General features: G+C 38.2%; 1 protein-coding gene across 9 annotated transcripts in view; it reads left to right on the top strand.

Moving 5' to 3' along the window:
• The window catches only part of NCOA2 (nuclear receptor coactivator 2), a 199329-nt gene that overhangs the window by 85721 nt on the left and 87335 nt on the right, over positions 1-26273 (top strand). Inside the window, exon 4 of one of the 9 annotated variants that reach the window (XM_052788614.1) lies at positions 15871-15968. The exons of 6 other annotated variants lie outside the window; for them this stretch is intronic. The gene's annotated coding sequence lies outside the window, so the exon portion shown is untranslated. Of the gene's footprint in view, positions 1-15527; positions 15969-20684; positions 20994-26273 lie in introns of those variants that run through there. 2 more of the 9 variants (XM_052788619.1, XM_052788620.1) reach the window with 2 other exon arrangements.

Genomic DNA, 26273 nt, shown 5'->3' with positions numbered 1-26273 from the left:
TTTGGAGGAAGGGAGAATTTTCAAATACTGATAAAATAAAGAGTGGTTGGTTGGGTTTTTTTTCTTCTTAAATCATGCTGAAGCTTGCACTGTACATAGATTGCTGGGTTTAATTCCATTTCTTTTGGAGACAAATTGTATTCATTTTAGCCATGCCTGTACCTGCAGCAAAGAACTGCTGCTGAAAGCTTTAAGGCACTTAAACGGCTCAGTTAGTGCTACCACATGAGTTTGATCTGGTCACACAAGATTTCGAAACTTTCCTGGTTGTTAAAATACAGTGAAATGAAAACTATACTTCTCAAATGCCAAACAGCACACACTGTTGTAGACTAATTCATTCTATAGTTTTCTACCCCTTCTCACACCAAAAGAAAAACCCCATCACCAAAACAAACTTTAAGTCATTTAAGAACACCACCCATGCATTCCCCTCTTTTACTGATGAGCAGCCTTCAAATATCCAGGTTTGAGCTGCACTTGAAATTTGCCTAGACCCGTTGAAGGCCCAGCTCTTCAGGGGAGGCTCATGAGCCACGGTGCTGCCCCGTGCTCCTCACCAAGGCTGGTGGGCTCTGCGGCTTGTGGCCAGCCTCCGCCAGAGATAGTGGGTTGGCAGATTTACCCAACAGAACTTGTTAAAATGTAATTGAGTAATCTTAATCTAAAGGTAGTAGCGTAATTCTTCAACGTGAGGTGGTTATCTCTGTTGTGTTAATGACTTCTATGAATTAGGGCTATTTGCATGACAGCTATTCCACCTGAAAACAGGGGCAGTTATTGCCAGTATTGCCAGTACCAACTTCATAGAGGTATTCTGGATTTGTTGTTAAGTGGGAGATGCAAAAACCAAAAACAACTTGGTAGTGAAAAAATGTTCTTAATATATGGAGTAGAAAGGAAAATGAATTAAAGAGATGGGTTTCATACTTGAGAAAGAAAGCGATTTTATCTAGTTATGTTCTTTCATGTTCTTTTTGAAGTACAAAAAGGTATTGAAATGTTATTACTGAAATGTTACTATTGAAGCATTATTGAAATATTACGGGATTATTCCCATAGTTTCCCTGATGAAAACAGAAATCTAACTGAAGGACGTGCACTTTTCACAACTATTTTGTAAATAATAGACTAACTAGTGTTGTATTCCAGTAACTGAAGTACCTCCAACAATTACAGCTACTTAATAAATAACCTGTATACTTCTTTAAAACATAAAACATGTTAACACATCAACCAAACTGATTGATATATTAAAACTTTAACCAGTGACATGTGTTTTATAGTGCCTGCATATTCTTCTTTTAATTCTGATCATTCTTTCTTGCGACAGAGACGCTCATGTTTCCTAATAATTGCTGGAAATAAACTAGTTAAAGTGACTCTTCTAGTATTGCTCAAAGCTAAGTACGAAGGTTTCCATTATGAGTTGCACAAAAAGTTCTTATCTACCCTTTGGTAAGTAGGTGAAACGCCTGCGTGCAATACATGAAAGCTTAGTTTCCTTTCAGTGTTATCTAAATATCTAATTTAGTTTTCCTTTGTACATGCTCTGAGAGAGTGACTGACAAAAGCTATCATTTCTTCGACTGCATCTCACATACAGATACAAATAAAGCATGATGGCCTTTTTCTGCTCCCAGAAGACAGCTTTCCAAACCTGGTGGAATCTTTCCTTGTTGTCCCATATCAAAGCATTGCTCACTCGTGTCAATACTTACCTGGTCTAACTTGTGTTTGAAATTAGTGTGGCAAGAGAGCACCATCACCACTATACCAGTAATATTTAGGTTACTACAAGCTAATTACTGTCACAGGACTGTTCTGGATATTGAGATGTTTTTAACTTGTCATTGAACCATTATATAATTGTTACAAATAAATTAATACATAAATTATAGTATATAGTATAACACAGTTGCATGCTGCTCACCAAGCTAAGTGCTGGCTGTGTAACTGGAGAATAGAAGTAGTAATTTGCCCATACAGATCTAGCTAAAAGAACTGTTTTTCCTGATAAATTTAATTTGCTACTGGAATAGTAGAAAAGGTGCAGATTTAGACCTTTTTTTTTTTACATAAGGCACCAAAATTAAGATGAAATATTTATTACAAGAAAGTGTTGAGCTTGGCTCTCTTCATTTGTAAACGAGATGGGAACTCAGAAGATCCCTGTTCCCGAGGCGTGTGATCTTCTGAGAGAGATTTTTCTCTTCAAACAACTCCCCACACAAGCTGTGGAGATCAACTGGCTTTGCACAATGTACATGACGTAACAAATACCTTGAAGATGAAAAAAACAAAGTAACTCGACACATTCATTTTCGATAGACGTGAGAATTAGATTGATACTGGCCTTTAGCAGAAGAGAGGGAGACAGGAATGTGATTTTTGTGCCCCCCATTGGGTCAGGGGATGGTTTTGACCTCCTGACAGTCAATCCCGAGGGGCAGTGGGAGCACTGGTAGGGTGCAGATTAGTGAAAGCTGATTGGCACCAAGCACCAGCTCTTGCCATGTTTGTAGACGTCACCACTTACAGCTAATAAGCTTATAATAATTTCTGTAAGCACAGGTGGTGAACGTAGTAGCAAAAAAAAAAAGGTAAGGAGCTTAAATACGAAGAAGGTATGGGGAGAATTGTGGTGAAACATGTGCTGTGTGTGGTAATCGTAATTGTCCGGCTCCCTTCACACAGGGGCTTGTGTTCATCCTGGTCCTCAGTGCTGATATTCCTGTTGACACGTCAGCTGTCGGGGAATCGGAGACTGAGCTCCACCAAAAAGCATTACTTATCTCTCCATTACATTAAAATATTTTTGCAGTCGGGCATAAATATCAAGACTTTCGACAGCTTCTTGTAAATCCTGCACAGGAATTTTTTGATGACATATATGCACATTTTGTTTTACTGTCTGGAGGACTCCATTTGCACAGAGAAATGTATTTCATTTGGTTTTCCAAATGATTTTATATTTTGAAAGCTTAAAAAAATTCTTTTCTCTAAACCAGATTGCTTTGCTGTGGATGACTTGATTGGAAAATAACACATGCCTCCCTGCCTACTTTGCATTTGTTACCTAAATGGAGTAAATTTAGCTTGGAGAGGCTTGGGAAGAAGAGAGGGATTTAAAATGATTTCCCTTTAATTAATCCCAGGAAAATTCTGGCAAATCTGTCTTTTCTTAGTGCATGCTGTATGTCTTTTAACTCCATTTCATTCTGATCGCATAGACAAAAATCAGTTTTTTTTTTCCCAATGATACTTTCGTTTGTCAATAGCCAGGTTTTGGGTTTACCTCATTTTAGCACATGCAGAATAAGGAGTCTGGGTGGTTTGTGATTTTTTTGTCTTTTTAAAAGCTTGTTTTCTGTAAAGGAAACATTCCAACGGTGGTGTTAGTTAAATCTAGCTTTGAAGTGCTGACCTTTTATGAAATAATGTTTTACTACCAATTGTTATAAGCCAATGGCGATAACAGTGGTGATAATTTTTTTTCCCCTGTAAAATATAAATCTTTGGTTTGTTTAAGCATGTTGTTATTTGAGGAGAGTAAGCTCCCTCTGTGGCAGACTATAGTATGTTCTTTCTTTCGGGAAAAAGAAAAAGAAACAAATACAAGGAAAACAAAGAAACAACCCAAGGCTTATTTCTTTGTTATCTTTCTTGGCTAACACATAAGGACCTTGGGTCCCACCACTGCTGCACTTCAGGCGGCAGCTGAACAGATAATTTATGCATGTTATATGCGTCTAAGTCCTCAGCAGTCTGAGACAACATAAAGACTCCGTCCTGAAAAGTAAAGAACATTCTGATCTTACTCCAAGAAAGCATTTACACATAATCTTTACAGTTAAGGATATGAATGGAGCCTTGGACTTAACGGTAGGTAAGACAGTTCAGAGAATTGCAAGATAAAGTATTTAATCCAAAGCATTATTGCTGTGGAGTTAACTAGCAAATAAACTGTCTTCCTACGGTGGTACATTCTCATAAATATTCTCATATTTATATATCAATTTGGGGTTGCAATTAGACAGTTTTCTATACAAAGCTTTTTGCATGTTTATTTTTTTATTTAAAGTATTTTTCAGAAGTTGAAGTTAAATATTTAACACCAGGGAAAACACCACTTTTTAGCTTATGAAAATATAAAAGAGTATCTTGGATTTCCTAGAATTTTAAACGTGCCTCGGTTCTGTTTTACATAACTTAAGTTCTAGTAGTGTACCTTCTTTTGATAATGGTGCTGAAAGTAGAATCAGTCTTTCTAAAATGAATTATCTTCTGGTTGGACTGTTCACAAGGTGTCATAAAATCAATATCAGAAAATAATCTGCTGAAGTACCTCTTTGTACAATTCATATAATAGTATACTACAACTACTGCTACTTTCTTCAAGCTCAGTCTGGTATCTGATACGGTCTCCAAGGAATCCTCAGTGTGGAAGAGGACAGCTTTGCTGATTCCTGTTCAGCAGATCCTGACAGCTCTGCCCGTGGAGCCGGTGCCATTTCCAGAGTGTTTGCACAAGGTGATTCTGGAGCATTTCTGTACTGTCGTTGTCCACATTCCTAGAGTTAGTAATTTTTTCTCCTTTTCCCCCATGAATATGTTTAGACTTCTATATTTGTAAAAGAGCTGACATCCATTGTGCATTCTCATGAGTAGCGTTGAAGTTCAAGGCAGTATCTGTTTTCATAGTGTCATTGTAAGCTGCAACCTGAGTAAAAAGGCATCATGCCTAGTATTGCCCACTTAAATACACCTGGCTTACTGAATGACCTTGAATAGGTCATTTTGTTTCTCTCTTCATCCCAAGATCTATAAACTGCAGATAATAAAACATATATCCACCTTTGCAAAAGTTCTTTGAAATCCATGAGTAAAAGGTATCCCATAAGGTCAAAATATGAATTATTAATTGCTACATGACATCCACAGCATGCAGACTGTAGAGTTACAGAAATCTTGTCTGTTACTTTTTCCCCTGAGAAGTCATACCTTCAGAGCTCTGCTTAGAGAAGAAGTATTTGTTGTACAAAATCTAATATAATCTTTATGAGTGTGTGATAATATTGAAACTTTGGTATCTCCAAGGAATTGGTTTCAAGTGATAATACCCAGCTTCCTCTGACAAGTGCAAATGCAGTTTTCAAAGTAATAAACATTTTAAAACTAAAGAATGAATATGAGAAGATTAGAAAGAATAGTCAGAGGTGCGGGGAAGACTGGGTTTTGAAGTAAGGGAATTAGAATTTCATGGCATCAAAACTGTGGTAGGGTTACTACAGGGTAACAGATCAGTTGACTTCCAGGTAATTAACAATACTCGTAGCCATTATCCATTTCCTAATGTTTGAAATGCCTGCCAGCAGTGTGCTTTGAAAGAAACTGATTTTTCTTTTAGTATGTTTCCTAGAGTTTGTTGTAGGCCCTAATTGTTATCAAAGTATAAAAGGGGGAAAAAGTTGTGTTCTCTGCTATTTATATTATTTATTTTATTAATTTAGGTATGTGTTATTCAAGATGAGCTACATATACACATATATGTAGGTAGATATAGGTATAAAATGTATGGAAAGCAAGAGTAGGCATGTTGCAAGCAAGTTAGGGCTTTACACTTCATTGTGAACATCTTCAAACGTACTTGGAAATCAGTAGGCAACTAGCACGGATTTTGAAGAACTGGTATACAAGTTCCTGCTGAGATATGCTACTTTAATAATTGGGTTTCTCTATATCAGTTTTGGCCTCTGAAAGAGTTTCAGGAATGGTCTTCAGCAGAGCACACTTAAATTATCTAGCACTGAGATCCATGACATTAGCATACACTTGAAGTGCTTGGTCTTTAATCCAAGTCCAAATATTAGGTCAGAATTGTATCCAGCTAAATCCAAAAGAGCCTTTAACTATTTGGGATAGGCCCAGACTTTCTAATACTGACAGTAGAGGCAAGAGGCTTCTTGCACAGATTTTAAAACTCCCCTGGGGATAACAGACTCCTGGGTAGCTTTGGTTCTCTACTGCACGATTGGATGAAGTGCAGTTTTACAGCTGAAGTCACGTCCAGTTGGAAAGACTGGGGAGATGTTGCTAGAAAGAAAATTGTGATGGAGAAGGGAAGCAGTGCTATGCCCAAATAAGAGATTTTTGAGAAAATTGTTCAAAGAAAAATTACTTCTACATGTCTTAATACAGTTGGTTTAGAAGACTGTACTTTTAGGCCATAGTAAATTGACTGGTTAAAAGGAGCCATCTGCTTGGAAATATTTCCCTTTGTGTTGCCTTCCATTTTGGTTCTCTTCCATTACGCTTTAGGCATGGTTTTGCTTGTTCTTTGTATTTATTTGATACTTTCATCTAGCCCTCTTCACAGCTGTAGAGTCTGAGGACTTTGCTAGTCTGATTTTTCCTATCTTCCCACTGCTCTGACTCTGAGAGTGGCTGAGGTACTGCAGGCTATATATTAATAAAGGTACTTCATCTATATAAATTTACATATAGCATAGATACTAAGTGAGTCTGATGTATTAAAGATTGCAGGGATCCTGTGTCAGGGAAGCTTCCCAAGTACCTAAAATCTAAATGGGTACTTTATCACTTCCTCTTCTTTCTCCTTATCCTTCTCAGTAATCTTCATTGCAAATACAAATGTTAGTGTCAGTGTTATATAGGGGTATACCCAGTGCAATATTCCCTTTGCTGTTTTCTCCCCTTGTATTATGAAATATTTAAACTCATAAAATAATATTGCCACCACAGAAGTTTTTTTTAAAACCCTGCTTTAGTAGAGAAGAACAACATTGTAGCCAGAAGCTGTAATCTCATTTTGCCTGGTTTTCTAAAATTGAGGGATTTTAATTGACCCGGTTACTTAATTCCCAACGCATCACTCATTACTTCCACAGGGGGCTCTCCCCTGTTGCTCCTCTCAGAAAGTGTTCTCACGAATACCCCTCCTTAGTGCCAACTAGTATATGCCTATATATAGTATGTACAGCTAGCATATTCAGAATTGTGTTAAATCCAAAGTCTCCAGACAGCAGGTAATTTAAGAAATTGCATCTCTCTTGGCTAATAGGGACATAGATTTGCCATTCTTTATTGGCTTCTTCCCATGTTTTTTAAAATTTCTTTTACTTTAGATATCTTTGCCTACTGATCTGGAAGGGCTTACACTTCTGAATGGTCATCACTGTGTTATACCCACTCCCATGTAAGATCAAAAAAGTGAAAAAGTTTCTTTTTCAAAGGCCTTTCAAGAAAAAAAATAAATCCTTCAGCTGCCCCCTAGTACCTTAACTTCCTTTGAACAGTAACATCAACAAACACATGCAGTGTCAAACATGCTTATTAAGAGAATCACTCTGGTTTGAGAGCAAAACTCCCTTTAATATTAATTAATGGTCTTAGTTCACTTAAATTATATTGTATCCACCCCTATTAGGCTGTTGTTTGGGAGAACAAGTCACTGTCCCTGAACCTTGGCTCTGCTGAGCTAAGTTAGAAGCAATTTCCAAAATCTGAGTGGCTATCACAGTGTCTGTGTAGATGTTCCAAAACAACAGCATCCCAAACCCACAAATCCCATCATATGCAATAAAGAGAAAATCAGCCTTCCAATGTCCAGGACCCTACACGGCCTTATCAGTCAAAATTAGCACCACAGCATCATCTGTAAATCAGTTGATACAAATGCACGTCATGCAACAAAACCACAAGATGGTCTCGAAATGTTGCTCAGCAAGTAAGGCTGGCTGGATTACCCTTGGACGACAATAGTGACCGTACACTTGCTGTTGAAGGTGGCCCCATGGGGCATCCTGCTTCTCAGGTGGAGGCGTAGTTTGGAAGCACAGAGCGCATCAAGTCTCTCACGGTTGCTTTGGTTGTCTGTTGGCTTGTGGTTGAATTTCTGACTTTTGAAAGCCATATATGACTTTACATCCAGATTATTTCACAGATCATCTCTGTCTTCTTTTGCCATACTGCTGTTAAAACTGCCAGTAAAATGTTCTCTGTGAGGCATTTTTGTCTTGATGCATTGCATGCCCTGCCTATTTTCTCTGTAGTTTTGGGAAAGAAATTGCACAGGAGAAAGGACAGTTCATTTCAGGGACTTGGCTGTTCTCTTCTCAGAAGGATACCCTTTTCACTCAAGGTAAATGGCTTATACAGTGTTATTTATTATTGCATTATTAACTTGAAGCTTAGAAAATGTGGGTTCTTAAGAAGCTGGGACAGGCAATTTGTAAAAATCTAAATAACTCATAAATCTCATATTAAGGGTGATTTGCTAAGGACTGTAAGAAATAGTCCTGTGAACTGTGAAGTACTGCAGTTTCAAGATGAGAGAGTCATCACAACCATGTGTTTGAAAGATGGGAGTCTCTTTGCCAAAAGCAAAGCAATGAAATAGCCATGTATTCTTCCAAACTTGACTTTTCTCCCCATTTAACTGACCTTGTGTCATCTCGTGCTTCAGTACAACATGCTCAGGCACAGCCTTTAAGAAAATGAAACGCGCCATCCATATTGTTGATATTTTTGTTAGATTAAAGTAATGCTTTTGAGATTGCTTTTGTGGAAAATTTAAAATGTGTAAACGTGGTAGGGGCCACTAATTTTACATTGAGGGAAGATCTGTCAGCCCTGCTATTTGCAGTTGGTAGCAGCTGTAATGTGCCTGCCATCTATTTTCAAGGATTGCATCTGATTTTTCATATTGATGTACAATATAACATCAATATGTGTGTGTAGGAGTTCTCAGAATGGGACAGGTTTTACTGTATGTTCTAAATATTTCAGATTAAAATGACTGAGCTGTATGCTGTTTCTGAGCCTTTCCCTTCAGTCATACATATGCACCTACTTTGCAGTTAATTTTAGGGAAAACAGAACAAACTGAAGTTGAAAAATAGATTTCTGTTTTGGAATTCAGTGTGTTCAACTTTTCTCTTAGGAGTTAGAAATAGACCCAAGTCCTGACATGTTTCCTCTCTTATCATAGACTTAAGTATTCAATGCTAACCACACTGGGGGTTATTTGAGATTGTGTAGCATTTCTGCTCAGAATTAGGTCTCTGTTAGAATGTTACGTCTCATTTCTACTGCAAATAATTACCAGCATGCCTAAATTTTGCTGTTTATTTAGATGAAATTACTATTGTCTTCCATGTTTTAGAGCTGCCATTTGTTACTACTGGCACTAGTTGCAAACCTGCACTTTTGTCGGATGAGAAGTGAATGAATCCGGTTTCTGTGGAATATGTAACTGTGATTGTTTTAAATATTTCTTAATACTCTACATTCAGTGATTGCCATTGTATTAGCACAAGGTTTGGGGGTTTTTATCTTTTACCCTCAACAAGTAAAATTTGAAGTTCTTAAATTTTCACAATACTTCAGTTACATCTCAATTTTGGCGCATCAACGTCATAAAAAGGAGCACAGACCAATTGTCCTAAAGTTGAGAGTATTTAATTATTTGATTGTAAATCAAATGAATTCCAGCTGCTGCTGCTTTTCCTTTCACTTTTGTTTTACTTGGTAGGCTGCAGTCTCTGGCTCTTGGTTTTCTCATCAAATAGTGTTATCTCTGACAGTCCTTGTAGTTTTCAGGAGTATTTGTGCTTGGGCTCGGTTAAACAGGGGTTTTTTCATTATTCTGTCTGATACTGGTAGAAAGTATCACCAGAACACTTTAAAATTCTTAATAGAAAAGCTAACATTCTTTAGTTTCTCTTCTGTACCTCGTATAATCCGCTGATACTCTGGATGTTTAATAACACCAAAATTTGGGGCATGACCCTGCTTTACTGTGCACTAAATTCCTAACGGTTAAAGCAAGAGGTCAGTTTTCAGTGTTTACTGTTCATCACTGTTTACTGTTCAACATTCACACTGCCTTAGTGCTGTTTGACGTGTTTGTAAGATTTGGCTAGAGTGGATGATGCAGCATTAAATTGTCTTATTATTTATTCTTAAATTTGTAAAGAGCAACTGTCCCTGTGTTCCAGTTTCTCCCATGTGAATCTAGTTGTAATTGGTAGAGTTTCCCTTCTTCAGTGAGGTCTCCTGGAGGAATGTGAAAGCCCAGAATTTCAGGGTCTGCAAGATAGCCTCTGTGTGTTTCCTCCTTGCTACTCATGGGAACTGGCTTCTCAAATGTATGGCAATGTCTGCAAACCACTAGCAGTTAGAAGACAACTACTGAACACAGACGAGACACGAGACTTTTATGACTTACTGGGAAATGTTAACTTTCTCTTTGGAGAGAGGTGTCTAGGCACAGAGACCCACATATTCATCACCAGGTATGGTAGAGTAATTTGCTGTATCCTGAACTGAAGGTAGAGGTCCCACTTGCATTAAACACAACAGCAATTTTCTGTTTCAAGGAAAACCACAGGCAATGTTATCAAATCTTGCTGAGTTCACACAGCGTTGCTGTTATGGCCAGATGGAGCGTTACACTGTGCTGCCCTGCCTGGTTATCAGAGACCATAAAATTTCACCAAATGATTTCTTCCTTAATCCTCTACCTTGATTGAGCCATATGATGTCGTTTAGAAATATCTTTGTTTCTAGCTGAGACAACATTAAAGAAAACCTACCTTATCCTTGGGTGAATTAGTATGATTTTGTTCCACTATTAATAACAAACATTTTCTAGTCTGACTTTTGTCTAATTTAAACTTTTGTCTAATTTAAATCTCAGCCATTGAATCTTGCCAGCTGTTGGTCTGCAGGTTTCAGGAACCTTTTATTATTAGAAGTCTTTTCCCATATAAGTACTTCTGTTCTGGGGTGAGGTGAAATAAAGAGTTTGAGCTGATTTAAAAAATACATTCAGTGAAAGGCACATTCTGTAGAGCTGAAAGTCATTCCCTTAAAAAAAAAAATCCTGGACTCTTCATAATTTAGCTACATTCCATTAAAAACGGATGGTAGCACTAGATGTTATTACATTTATGTTAACGTATCATGTTAATACAACATTTATTTCTATGCTGTAGTATTTCCATTCTAGTTCTGGTTTTCTCTGCTTGCTCAGCTTCCTGTGCTGAGCTCCTCTCATGTGCTGTCAGTGCAGATGGAAGCAACTCACTGGCTTGAACTTGGGTCTCTGTGGGTTGAGGCCCATCTCCACCAGAGAGCACCTCGCTGTGTATAACCCCTAGAGAGCACTGGCAAGCACCCCAAAGCAGAGACTCTGACCCTTTTTTAGTTCACAAAAGGAGAAAGAGCTGAGCCAGGAGTTGCCCATTTTCCAGGTTGCACTGAAAGAACCCCTTTTTCTTGTCTCATATGCCTTCTTAATTAAAGGTAAGCGAGTGAAGCAGTAGAGACTTTAAAAAAAAAACAACAAAAAAAAGACAAAATCCCAACCAACCAGTACTCAAAAATCTCAGTTAACCATAGTCATCAAACTTGTATTAAAAAAAAAAAAAAAAAAGGCACAATTGTCAATGGACATGCCCCTACAGAACTTAATTGCTATATGTAGCACACACTGCAGTATTGAACTCTCCAGTTAGATATTGCAGAAACTTGCACACAGAATACTCCGAGTGGGTGGCTGGGTGCACACTTATGAAGTTATGAGAGCTTTGGTAAGCTGTATTCAAGAAGCACGGACATTTTCATACTACGAAGAGAAGTCAACAGTAATATCTGAGAGGTTGAGAGAGGAGGGAGTGTCTTTTCATTGCCCTCATATGGACAGAAGTCGCAAGGTACTTAGCACTGTAGGTATATGTACTGTTAATACAGAGACTGACTGTGAGAAATGCCAAGTGCTCCAAATTCCAGTGGAAATACGTTTGATATGATTCTTGTATCCCTCAAGAGGAGATGAAAAGCTCAGAAAAACTAGATTTATCTACAGTATCCTATTTATTTTTCTTCAGCTGGTAAAAGAAAAAAGAAAAATCTACTTTGTTTTCAAGTAGTGGTGAATTAGGAGTTCCTGAACTGGTAAAATGTTAGTATCATTGACAGGTAAGTAACAGGTTTCCAGTTTTGATGAGGAATCCATAATGGTTTTGTTAGTGCTCAGATAGAAGAATTTTAAAAATTGACCTAATATTTGAAAACTGGATGCTTGCTTCTACATTTACTGAAATGTAACACATGAAAAAAATCATTGTACTATCTTTGTTCATGGCCTGAGTAGTAATATCCTTATTGTGCTTCTTGGCAGTCGGTCCTAGTAGTTTCTGCTTGTCATTCTCTGTGCCGGTGCGGGGCTTTGCCCTTCCAGTCTTTCTCACAAGCAGTACTTAATGCTGCCTAGTCAGCTTTCCTAAAAGTCAGCAGCCTCTTGCCTTGAATAAAGCCTAGCAAGTCAGCTTGTAATCTTTCAAACACATTTTGAAGTGTCTTACTATTCTGTGGTGTAAACAAGGGCCATCACTATAGCTGGCAATTATGGTGCCCCTTTGGGTACTCCAAACTGAGAGGATTGAAGGGATTATGAAGGTGGAATTGGATCCTCCTGGATGTGGTATAGAGTGTGAGAGAAAGGACTAAAAAAAATCATGTTTGGGGATTAAAAAGACTGAGAAGATGTTTTGGGATTGCTTTACCAGTCCTTGCCTCAGGTGCAGGTATGTTAGAAGAAGGGCAAGCAACACCAGATTGTGTCGTGGTATGTTCTTGTCTCTGCCCAATTCACTCTTTCTTAAGAGAAAATAAAGGAAGAAAAAGAAAGCACAAACTCAAGAGAACTGTGAAATGCATGCAATGAAAGCAGTTTTCTGTTTATCAATTTCAATTATTTGATCATGTTAAAACAAAAATTGTAAATGTTTCAGTGAAGGTACAGCTTCCCTGTGTCTACTGCAAAGACACCTATGGCTGGGCAAACAAAATGAAGTATTAATGAAATATATTTCTTAGAGAAAACTTAGATGAACCTCTTCTGCTGTGTAAGATGTCTGTCTGATCCTGATCACCTGCTCATTCCCAAATTATGTGTACGATTCCTGTGAAACTGTATTTAAAAGGAAGCAACAATTCTGTCATTTCCATTGGAAGTGTGTATTCACTGCCTGATAAAACCAAAGAGCCTTTCCTCCTTTGCAGTTGCAGGTTTCCTTATTTATATTCAGACCGGTGTTTTCTAACTGGAATATTTTTTCACTTATTTCTTCTTTCCCTTTTTGTCTAGAATCAGTCTGTGCATTGCAGTGATGGGTTCCCTCTTCTCCATTTGCTTTATCTGCACTGTTCTTCACCAAGCAATCTTTTTAACAACATCTGTATACTTTCACTGCTTTCAGTCTTCAATTCGTATTTTATTGCTACAATGACCCTTTTCTGTTACCTCCTCCTTTTTATTTACACATAATTCCTTCCCTATTACTGTGATGACTGTGATTGTGCTCACCATATTGTGTTGTCTTTGAATTTATTCTCTTACAATTCCTGCAAATGTCAGCAGTACAGTTCTACCCATGGTATCTGACTGGTAGGCTTGCATTTTTTGTTTTCCTTAGATTTGTACTTCACAAGTGAAGTATTTTGTGTGTGTGTGTGTGTTCTTGTGAAAGCTCATTTTCCTTCTGGTGCTTGTCTATTAATATATTTTCCTGAATATCAGAGATGCTCTCTGTAATCCTCACAGTTTTTCCCACATTTGTATCATTTTCCAATTTAACCAGTATGCTTGATGCACCTTCCTTCAGCTAAGGAATTAATACGGAAAATGCAAGTGACAATTTGTTTTAATAAAAGAAAGTTAAGATCGCAAAGCAGTTCTTGTTCTATTGGGCTTAAAGTTATATGTAGCTCCGAATAATGTTCATTTTGCTTACCCTATGTAGTGTGGCGCTTTGAGATGGAAGGACATACTTAGAAAGCACTGGCAAAAAAACCCCTCTCAATTTAGTGTATATGTTTATATGTTTTTCTGCTGAATGTAGTGTATTATATAGCCTCCTTTTGGAACCAGATTATTTCCTCCTGGACTGAGGATCTTTCTCACAGATTCTCTCTAAAGCATGGAAAAGGGAAGAGTAGAAAAGAAGATTCATGCTGCTACAGAAAGGACCCCATTCCCATTTTGTTTCCAGCTCCTCAGCCGCAGAAAGGTTATGCCTCAGCTTTGATCGTAGCCTAGGAGCAGGGATCCTCCAGAGCCTTGGGCAGGGCCCCTTCCCTGAGGAAGGCTGTCTCTGGGGAGAGGATTAAACAGAAAAGGTGACGGGCAACGTTGGCAAAGATGGTGTGTACGGGATAGCCACTATTTCATCACAATTTCCACCTTATTTCCCTATAATTACAACCACAGTCTCTAACACTAACCTTTTCAACTTCTGGAGAAACTGTAAGTTTATGATCAATGTCGTCTTTAAGGAGAATGATCTGGTGTAATGGGAAAAGATGGAAGTAGAAGGAGAAAAGGAGATAATTCTGTTTCCTAATCAGATTGGAAAAGAGTAGGTATAAAGCTGCAAAAATTGTTTTGCGGGCTTGAAAATTACTTTGAGCTGCTTCATCCACAGCTTTCTTAAACAGTTTGCAAACCCCAACACTGAAATGTCAGCCGAAAGGCTGTGCTGGTCCGTGCCCTCTTGCACTGCCCAGTGCTGTCAGAGGTGGACAGACCCGGGGGGAATAAATTGGATGTCTTTATGCTGTGCGCCAAGGTAACAGGGTAACAGTGTGCTAGTGCAGAAGAGGAAAGGTTCTGCTTTCAGCCTGTGAAATATTTCAGTGAAGGTAGAACAGAGCAGTATGTTTGCTTGTATACTTTGCCTTTTACAAGCAGGAAACCTTCTGAACAGTGAGGTGCAAACCCGTCCAGGGCTTGGCGCTCAGGCGGGATGGGAACTCTGAAGCTGAAGCTTAGGTAGGTTTCCCCACTGGGCGGTGTATTTAAAACATGCTTAAGATGTTTGTCAGGGTACTGAGCTGAAGCAAGATAAATGATGTTACTTTAAAAAAAAAAAAAAAAAAAAAAAGAAGAAGAAAAAGGGAAGCACACTGGAGGTTGTAGTGCAGATCATTTGTTATTTATGCTTTTTCATATTTGCAGGAGAGTTGGGTGCTGGGAGGAGTTGAACCATACGATGTTGCTGAGAGAAGAGTATTTATTGCAGCAGAACTAAAATTAAGAGCAAAAAATTAAAGTACTCTAGGGGAAAAAGAGCAATTCTGGCATGCCATCTATTCAGTATCAAGCATGCTTAATATTCAGTTTAGTCTCATATGACATGTTTATGACCAGTGTGTGCGCCCCAATGAAGGCACTGCCTAAAACCGTATTCGTTAATTAGGTTTGATGCAAGAAGTAGAGAGAGCACACGCATTCCTCTTCTCCAACAGCACAGTTTGCTTTTCGATAGAGGAAGATGCAAAATGATTTCAAGTGTGCCAGGTTTGGGTTTCTCCTGGAGTCGTACCCTTAAAATCAGCAGAAGGGAGGGAGGGGAGTTACTCTGTCTATTATCATCAAGCTCTGCTAATGTAGCCCGGGCGCCACGTGACTGCAGAAAAGGCTATTATCTCAATGAAAAGGAAACTGCTTTTTAGAGCAGCAACAGAACAGAAGCAGGAGGAATTTTCGAGTACTCCACCATGCTGGATTGTCAAAGGGGGATCTCTCTGATCAGCAGTTAGGGAAGGATTAGCGTGGCCAGTTTGTCAGCTGTCATTAGAAGCAGATGACAGAGATGATAAGCTGCTGTGTGCGCACGTCCTCACTCAGCATGTGCTTTGGTTTACATCAAGACATAACACTGGTTTGGGATAATGGAGAGCTGATATTTTTAAGGCTGTAAATTTACTGGTAATTGTCTCCTTTTTTTTTTATTATTGTTTTTCCTTTTTTTTTTTCCTCCTCCTGTTTTTAATAAAAAGCCAGTGTGGTGGATGGGGAATTTATCTACATCTTGATCTGAAGACGCAGAAATACTAGTGAGATCTGCCTTCAACTGCAAAGGCTGGAAGACGACAAGGTGTGTTTCTGAAGTGCCGTGACTTCATTGTTAGTGGTCTCTTTTTGCACGTATGTGTGCTCCCATGTGAGCATTGTAGGTGTGTGGATGTTGGGGGGGGGCAGGCAAGGGAGGTGTTGGTTTGGGGGGGTGGGAGGAAGAGCTAATTTCTTTTTGAGCAAGAGAGTTTAAAGATAATGTTTCTAAATAACAAATACAAAGAAAGAATGTAAATTTGATTCTCCAGTTTCTGTAGTTTCCCCCCTTTTTAACGGCTACAGGTGTACTTGTGGTTGCCTGTGACAGTTTTATGGGTTTATGAGGCTAAATATATCTTAGTCACTGCACAGGAAATATTTTTGTAAGCAAGTTTTCTGGCATCCAGAATAATACACAAATCCATCTATATTTTCCCACTGTCACGAGGAGGTGGAGCCTGAGAGTGTCTTTTCGTTGCAGTAATTACTATTCAATATTCAGTAATTTCTATGCACATGAAAAAAGTACAGAGTAAGTCAGACTGAGACATTTTTGCAATAAAGCTTTCTATTTCTGACCAAGAGCTTCAGTAGACAAAACACACTAAAACAGTCATAGTCGTTATATAACTTTCTCTCTAATCTTAATAGTTTTCTTTACAAGTATGCGATCCCGTAAACAGAATGACATTCAGTTAATCTTCAGACCTCGTATTTATCTCATGGTTATGCATGCTGATGTCATTAAATATCTTGGCAGTATTTACCTTTCTTTTAACCTTGGGAGGACAACATTTAATATTGCAGATTAATTAAATAATAATATCCCCTGAAAAAGGTTATAGATGGTTACTTGTAGTAAGTGAAGATAGTATGCTGTCTCCCCTGCTCGGGAAGTTATTGCAGGCTTGTTGGCTTTATTTTCCTGTCGTACACAGCATTAAGCCCAGCATTGCTCTTTACCTCACAGCAATAATACTAATTCTGGACCACAAAAAAAAAAAGATAAAATGAAGTGTTTGGATTTGCGTAGGAGCGCTGATTGTCACTTGTCTAGAATTTTGCCTCCAAAGTTAAGGGCAGGATTGTGAAGATGCATATAACTAGTTATTACTGCAGTGCACTGGCAGTTTGCTAAAAGTGTGTTTTCCCGGATTCATATTGAAATAGTGGTGGTGACTATCATGCTTAGAATCCATTTAATAATTAACTAAATACATACAGGAAATGCCTTAGTTTATTTTATTTAGGACTTTGAAAAACTCATGCTGCTTTGAGATAGGAGGGGGGAAGGAAAATATTATTGTTTTTCAAATTAACGTAGTATGTGTTTGAAGAGACTTTATTTCATACTGTGAGGGCAGAGCCAGAAACATAAACAAGTTAGCGCTATTTATTTGCTTGTTCTCTTTTGTCTTGGTTTGATTATTTTAATTCAAATATACCTACATCTTGATACAGAGGCCTGAGGCAGGCGGTGCCATTGAGTAGAGGCTTGAGAGCCCGTCACGTTCGTGGCACCAAATGTCGAAGCCGCAAGAACAATGAAACTTCCTCTCTGCTTCTTGTGTTTTCTTCCTTTATTTCATTACGGAAGATCTAACAAGATAGCGGGGGCCGAGTAGTGCATACTGAAAATGTTGGCAGCTATGTTTTGTAGAAAAATAGATTTTTGCTGCTTGTACGGTCATTTTGATTTGCCTGATGCCTTTTAGGATGTATTAAGGGGGGAAATTTGAACAAAACCAACCTTTTGTGTAGACTGTGTTCGTCAGGTGGCTCCGTGTTCTCACAAAACTCAAGTTTGGGTGTTTTCTTTCATAAGCAATTTCTTACAGAAGTATGGTATGTAGCATATATAAAACTTCAAACATTATATTTGACCAGAGTCATTTTGTTTGCCCACTCTTCAAAATTCTGTATGCTACTGTAGTCAAAAAGGTTACACTGGTAGTGTTCAAAAAGTTTTGCTCTCTTTTTTTTTTCTTTTTTTTTTTCTTTGTTCTTGTCATCTTTGTAAGGTAAATTTCTTGTGCAAGGAAGGAGGGAAGACATGACTACATTACAAAATACACCATGTTGTAAGAAAAAAACCCTTCTTGGAAAGTCTGAGCTAGAGGAGGACTTTGAAATATTTCATTTCACTCCAGAGTTCTTAGCACAATATTTAATAACAAATGTCATTAGGAAGTCAACTGGCTGGTTAGATTTTTCAGTGCGATTTTATTTAGTTAGTTAGACTAGTAACAGGGGAAAAAAATGAGGAAAGGTATGAAAACAACCTTGATTCTCAGAATCTACTTCATTAATAAATGCAATAAATTTGTTAGCACACTACTACAGAATAGCCCCATAATTGCAAGAAGAAAGCTGAGTTAAGGACTGAGGACTAGTCTACAAGCCAAGCTGTCTGAGCTGAGTAAACGCGAAGACTGTTTGTAAGTTGATAATCACTGTACCTGCAAGGAAATCCCAATGGAGTCGTCTTACTGCCTGCATTCCTCCTTAGCTTTTCTTACTCGCTTACGTTCAGCTGTGGCAGGCCTAGAACGATGCCTGAATTGGACTAAAAATTATTATTAGCAAGTAATGCTTTAGTCTCTGAAGGTGAGGGGTAAGATTTGAAAGCCTGTGTCTTTCAGAAGTGGGCTACTCTCAATACCTGGGAGACTGTGGCTGACCCTGCGGGTAGTTTCAATGATAGCTAGAGTTGTACAGTGGGAGATTGGGAAGGGCTGGCTGGGATGTGAGGATACAGAGTGTAAGGAAGATCGCAGGAATTTGATGAAAATCCTAGATGAAGAATCAAACCAAAAGTTTATGGTAAATGCACTTAATGTGCAGTGTGTGTTGTACCTGAATCTCCTCTTTGCTGTTCCCATTTAATTTTCTCCTATGCACGCTGTCCCTAAACAAACTTCATCAAGATTCTGTAGTGCTCTGATTTTCCATTCCTGATAGCATAGGCTGTTGTGATTGAGCAACCATCTAACACAAGATTCTCATGAATAAACTTCTGTTAGAACTGCATGGTAATAAAATTATTTTTGTTGCTTTTCCTGAAGTTTTTCCAGGTGTTCAGTCCAACTAGTTTTAAATGTGTGTTATTTTTTACTTTGGGGCAGTGTATTGCAGGCTTCTGGTCAACTCCTTCTCTGAATGTAGTGGGTGTTTCTTCCCCTCTTTAGTAATTATATTTCATTATATTCCAAAATTAAAAATACTTGGAATATATGCTAATTCATTCTTAGCACTTGTGGTTCATCTTTACCATAAATGGTTCCATTATTAACACAAATTAATTTCAGGTTATTTTTACAAAGAGAATAAAATGGCTGGTAATGAACATTCAGCTTTAATAGTAGACTAACCTTGTTTTCCTTGGGCTGCAGGATACAAGCATAGTTGTGTCAGACCCATGGAGTGATTTATGTCCTACAAAAGAGAGAAATAACAGTTTGACATCTTCCTCTAGTAGACTAGGAGGAGAATCCAAGCTTCAGTGAAGTCAGTGATAAAATGCTGATTTATTTCAGTTGAGTCATAGCATCCCCTTAGAACTCTTCAGTTTTTTCCAGAGTGTCATTTCTGCTGTTAAGGGAGCTGTGGTAAAGCTTATAAGGTGTTGCCTGTAAGTGTTGTGGAGGCCAAAGGTATATATGGATTTAAGAAGGAATTAGGCACAACTGAAGACAGGTTCAGAGGGAGGAGGGGGGACAGCAACACCACAGCTAAGCTTGAACCACTGATTGTCAGAGACAGAGAGAGGAGATACCAGGGGAAAGGATCATTCTGCAGCTGCCTTGTACTTTTTACTGAGGCATCTGCTATTAACTTCCATGACAGACTAGTCACTAACTAAATGTCTCTTTCATTTGACTCATAAAGCCATTCCTATGTATGTTTTATTTGGTCACAGCCTGTATTCATATATAAGTGTGTGTGTGTATATATATACGCACACTTGTGGGTACAAAGCTTGTGTCCACAAGGTTTTATTCGTTGGCAGTTGACTAGCTAAAGCAACAAGATTTTTGAGTTGTGTTTTCCTTTTAAATGCTTTAAAATGACAATTAAACTTTCATCTTCTTTTGTTATTGCTGGTTGCGGTGTTTTACTAAAGCAAATAGAATGAAGACCGACATGAAATTTGAAGTCATTAGTAATTGTTATTTGTGTTCATAGATCAGTTTTTAAACTCATGGTTGTATTAAGAATGTATTTGATTAGGGTGTACAGGCTACTATGGACATTTAATTTTTATCAAGTTAATTGTACTTCATAAGTGTTTGCAAGACACTTGTGGGTGACTCTAACATAATTTATTCTATTAGTTTTGATTTTTGTGCTTAGTAACAATGTGCGTAGTTAGTACTCTCAATGGCTTTACCAAGAGTTTGACATACATCTAACATACATCTGTATTAAGTATAAAACTGTAATTCTGCATATTGGGAGATGATACAAATATAATCTTTTATGCATATAGCTGTACTGTCTCAAAAAGCATGTATTAAATTGGTTGTTCTTCCAACTTTAATAAGAAAAGAGTAATAATTTTTTTTTACTTCCCAGCTCTTACACTGCTGCTCCAGTACAAATGGATGATACTGGCATGGGTACCAGTATCAGCAGGAAGCACCTGCTGAGGGGAACTACCTGTTCATGCAAATTTGGGATAGGGATAGGGGCCAAACTCCCTCTGGTCTCTCCCATAGCATCCAGGACCATGTCCTTGTCACCAGGGCACCATCTGGGACCAGGGCTGAGGCAAACCACCTTAGGCTGAGGAAGGACACTGAGTTTTCCAGGGGAGATGCTCTAAATGCATTTCAGAGGCAGAGAGGATGGGTAAGCCAGGCACTGTACTGAAGAGGATGACTTGGGTATACAATTTCAAGAAGTGATGCAGGGTTCTGAATCCTGTGTGGGCACCAGCCACATCCCTGACTGACAGAGGACGTCAACGTGAAGTTGAATTCACCTCATAGCCAGCTGTTAACATTACTATGACTGTCTGTGGCCATTTGTGGAGCTGAGTGCTAGCATTTATTTAACTTGAACGTAGGTATGTTTGACTTTGATCTGTTGTTAACTTCCAGCCTTCTGGAACAAAGCAGCTTGACTTCTTGATTCTTAAATTGAAACTTTATTGTTATACACTGTTAACTTAAATGCATGCTTATGAGGGCATCTCAATATTTTAGAAGGAAGTGTGGAATATGTAGGTGTTACTTGTAGGTAGGTATGTGTGGAGTATGTTATTCATTCGCCATGATAACAATGTCAAAATGTATAGAAATGCTTTAGGTAATGTTTAGGTACACTTCTTGCAAATCAGAGTTTTAATGCAGTGCTTGGCATTTGAAAGAATGGCCTGAAGTTTCAACATGCTTCCTAGTAATAGGTGGTTGGGTAGAAGAGAAAAATAAACCCTCTTAGTGCTGCAGCTATGTGTAAATCAGTAACATGAGTTCAATTTTTGATTAGGCACCAGAGAAGAACAGAGGTGGGCTTTTGGAACTGCCATAAAAATTTCAGTAAGGTCATGTGTTTTCAGTAACAGTATCTACTCTGGGACTGAAGGAACATTATTTTGATGACCAGGTTAGAGCTATGAAAGGTGGCATGCAACATAAGCATTTCTTGCTGAGGCTTCAGTGCAAGCTTGGGTTGCACATCACGTTGTACCTGAGTGTGTAGAGATGCTACATTGATACTGGTGACCAGGAGGACCAACACCTCTCTAGCTGCGTGAAGTCATTGAAACTGAGATTGATAAGTGATGGAACTCTAATTCAAATATGATAGGTTTGATATTTCTGTGTATAGGTTCGATAAGTCTATGGATTACTTACTGTACACAACTGATGCAGAAACACAGTGCTGTTCTCTCTGGCTTGCCCTTGGCTTTTTACTTTTTACTCTTTCGGAACCCAGTTTCCTGAGCTTTTTATTAATGGAATATGTTTTATCTAAAGTAAACAGACTGGTATTTGACAGGCAGTTAACTGGAGTTAAGTCCTAATGTAGGCATGCCCACACCACAGAGATGCTTAAATGCCCTTGTCTATTGTGATCTGTCATATTTTTCTTACTGCTAAGATAGGCATCTTGAAAATCACACTGAACTGTATAAACTTACTGGTATTGTAAGTAATGTATACATTTGTATCAGTTACGAGATTAGAAAATGTTCCCGGATTTGAGTTTTTCCACGGTGCCTTACACTTGTGAGAGCAGTTGTTTCACTCTTCCCCTCTCTCTGGTCTGGTTTTCCCCTTGCTCTTTGGTGGTTTCTGGGGGGTGAAAGTTGGTGTGGGAATTTCAGTGGACAAGTAACAGTTTTGAAACTGAGATTGGCAGAGAGGACTCAGTAGGAGTTAAAATATGCTTAACTCACTGTTCCAGAAGTATCATCAACTGGAAATGAAAGCTATTTAAATACAGAGTTTCCTATAATAATATCCTTTTCTATGTTGTTAGATTTGCTTCATTTGTCAGCTATGCTATTCACAAAGTTTTACTTTCAATCACAGTAGATTTGAAATACTAGGCTTCTGAATCAGTCTCATAAGTAAAGTTGTTAATAATTGTGAACTATAAGAAAAATTCTAGATTAAATAAACGTGGGAATTTGGACTCCTCCTTTTCTAGTGAAAATGCTTGCAGGCTTAATATTTTCTGCAGCCATGGTTTGATACTTATCAAATGCAAACTAGAAGGTTAAATGGTTTTTGAATGACTTTTGTTTTCTTTTTTCTTTTTTTAGCTACCCACGACAAACAAAAGGATGCAAGAGTGACTGGCATAGATAAAAATAATGTTCTGGCATTGTACTTAGTTTTATAATCTGGTGTTTTAAGGGGAGCTTTAGTGGTATTAAGCTACATTTCTTTTGTCCTTGAGTATTAAGTATCAGAAGCAATTCTTGATAACAAGAGAGAGGTAGAATCCCAAACCTGAAATTACAATACAGTCTTGAACAATTTTTGGAGTAGTACCACCTGCCTCCTCTTTGATGATGTTTTGGTGAAAACAGACCTCTTCCTCTTTAAAACTGGAAATGGAGCAGACCTCATGTATGTTATATAAAAAATGGTACTTTCTTCCTCTGATATTTTTTCTCTGTTGTCTTATTAAAGCCTAGTCTTGCTATTCCTGGGCATATTAGAGGTAGCTGATGTAGGCTAATCCGTAAGCAGCTGAGTGAGTGGCTCTGTTAAGAGCCTTAGCCTATGGGAATACAGAAGGTAGGAGCCATCTTACAGTGCTGGAGTCAGCCTGGAGGGGTTTTTGCAAAGACTCAAGCAGAACCAGGGGTTCCTCAAACCTGTGGTTTTGAGTAGCTGAGAAAAACCTCTTTCTCCTTCAAGATTTAGGTGGATTTTAAAGAAAGTCCTATTAAATACCAGTCTGTAAGACTCAACATGAATGTTAGCCATTTATTTGATTGTTACAGCATGTGTTAAAGAGCTGCTGCTGCCCATTTGCAGCCTAATGTGTTTATTAGACAGTCTTCCCAGTGGCATCTTGAAGTGTCTTTCAGGTAAAAAATTCATGAGCATTATTGGCTTTCAGGCTGCAAATGGAATATGTCTTCTTCTTACTGTCTAATACACCACTCTTAAAGCCATTACCCAGGAGCGAGGGAAAAGATATTGTTGAGGAAGGAGCCTTTGGCTTAAACATTTGTTTATAGTCTGTTACGGCTTTTTGTAGACTGAGCAAAAATGTGAGTAGTAGGTGTTGGAGCCAGTTTTTTGTTCTTTCATACACAGGCTCAATGGCATTTGCTAGTAAATTATGTTCCTTTTCTTAATTATAGTTTGTGGAGTTCAAGAATACAGTAGAATTTAGTAAATAATACCATAAATCTTGTTTTAATGGTACCTCTAACAGGCTGTCTTTCAAATGAAGTTGTATCTTCTAAGTATTTTCAGCTGGAAAAGGCTGCAGGTGCCCGTCAGATTTTAGTACAAGTCCTTCAAAGGTGACTAGAGTTTTTCAGCTGGCTGCTACCACCTTCCTTATAGAAACTCTGTTTTCTGTTTTTGCTTTATACTGCATGACTTTTGTAGGGTGGCAAAAATTTTAGGCAGTTTCATCTATAGTGAAATTGGTAGTGCTGTTTCAGGAAAAAAGCATACCCTTGAATAAATTAATTTGTATTTTTAATGTGAGGTTACCATCACCAACCAAGGTGTTGGACACCTTGCTTATTTTGGCAGACTGGCATTGTTTCGCTTGGGGTATATCCCAGTTCTAGGTGTTCGGTGATGAAAGATGGGTATAGTAAGTTGGTTGTAGAACATGTGGCTTTTGTATACCAGGCATGCAGGAGGGTGGTTTAATGTATCTTTAACTTTCTTTTCTGTCAAACCTTTTAGTGGTGGATCTCTTGCTTTAATTTAATTTTACCAGACAATACAGTCTTTTTTCCCCGTTCCTTTTATTTCCCTTGATTTTCACCTGTATTTTTTTCACTCTTTTCCAAACCCTTATCCATGTCTCCCTAGATTTGTCGAAATGCCCGTGCAAGAGAAAGTTTGCACATGAGGAGGCTGAGCTTTTCCGAGCGCAGTGTGGTGTGTGGGGTGGGCAGGCTCAATTAGCTGATCAGGATTCTGATGGGTGCTACAATGAATAGTACTGGGAGTCAAAGCAACCCTTCCTCCTGAACTGCTGTGGCTCACCAGTAAAGGGTTGGCCTTAGGCTCCAGTGACTCCAGTCTCTGATCTAGCATCTTATCCTGCCTCTGACAGCGATTTCCTTTTGAGGCCAGGGAAAGTGGCTAGCCAATATTGCCTTCTTCAAAAGGGTTGAAGATTGCAGTATGTATCAATATTAAATATCTTCTGATTCAGAAAGGGAGCCAGTGAAAAAAGAGTTCATAAGCAGGAAAAAATGTGAAGAATCAGAAGTTGCATGTGACTTCCAACTTTCCTCTGCCTTCTACCAGAATTAATGCTATACGGAGTACATCAGTAATTTTGAAACCAAGACTGAAAGCTTCTAGTCATGAGAACTTCACAGGAAAAAAGTATGAATTATAATGGATGTATGTTTGAGTTTATAATTAACCACAGGAATATAAGCTGGTTATATTTTTAAATTGGGCTGTTAGAGAAAATTTTTGCCAAACTTTTCACTGTCTTGTAATATTTTGGGTCAGTAAACAGTATTTTTGCTGTTTTGTTACTCAATGAGACAGTGACTTTAAATCACTTCTGTATTTATCAGTTGTATGTACACTAAATGCATGTATTGGTGTGCTGGAAGGGTGGTAGTATAGTCCTGCTACCTGATTGTCCGCTATATGGTAGTTTACCTTTTGTTTGCTACTTTTCAGATTGAAACAGCAGCTTTGAAGGTATAATCCTCATTTATTCTTTAACTGCATTTGTTAGGCTTATAATAAATCTGACAGTTTAACGGGCCTTGTTTGGAAGATGGCCTGCCCTGATAAGAGATAAAATGCACATTATCTTCTTCTACATTGAGTCTGGATGATTAACTGGATTCACTGATGCTGAGGATCAGTGTTGGAAGGTTTAGTCTGCATACCATGTTCCTTCACAGCATTTGAGGAATGGAGGAGATGTTACAAATTCATGCAACTGATTTGTGCTAGACTTTTTTGTGTCTCCTGCTTCACAGGGCCTCCGTTTTTCTTTTTCTCTCCCATGTGTTTTATTTTTGGGTTTACATTGTTTTATTTTTTTTTCCCTTTGAAAGATGAATGTCCTGTAAAAATATGTTTACTATTGCTTTATAATTAGGTTAAGTCTCTCTGTGTAGTCTAACTTAGAGCGGTGCTGGTGGAGGATGTGAAGGAGGATGTGCTGTCACGATGAGAGCAGAAACTATTGTTTTATTACTGATAACGAGAAAAAAAGAATTTAAGCCTCTCTCAGGCTCTGTTGTTTCAGTCTCCCAACATCTGGTAGAAACTGGTTAAGTCTCAGTGACTGTAATTACTAACATACACTGTCCAAGAATTTATTAGTTTAATTTTTCAGTGTTTGTGATTTACATTTAACAATTGGAAAAATTAGGCAGTGATTTTGCCTATTAGGATTTTGGATGCTTAGGCCTGTGGTAGTGAAACGGAGAGAGCAGGAAAATACACTTATGGTGTTAAATGTAAATACAAACAAAGTATTTACTTACCTGAGATGCCCTGTTGGTACAAGTCATCTGTTGGACCCTAAAATTAGTTCTTTAGGTATTGTTAGTAATAGTAATTCTGCTTCCCTAATTATCTCCTTCCTTGTATGAAAATGCTGCGGTGAGTGTATTTATCTTCCCATTGCTCCGTTGCTCCTCATTGATGCCCAGTGGAAT

This window comes from Harpia harpyja, chromosome 5, assembly GCF_026419915.1.
Source record: "Harpia harpyja isolate bHarHar1 chromosome 5, bHarHar1 primary haplotype, whole genome shotgun sequence".
NCBI lineage: Eukaryota > Metazoa > Chordata > Aves > Accipitriformes > Accipitridae > Harpia > Harpia harpyja.
The sequence above is the reverse complement of the archived record's forward strand: the minus strand, read 5'-3'. Positions and strand labels throughout refer to the sequence as shown.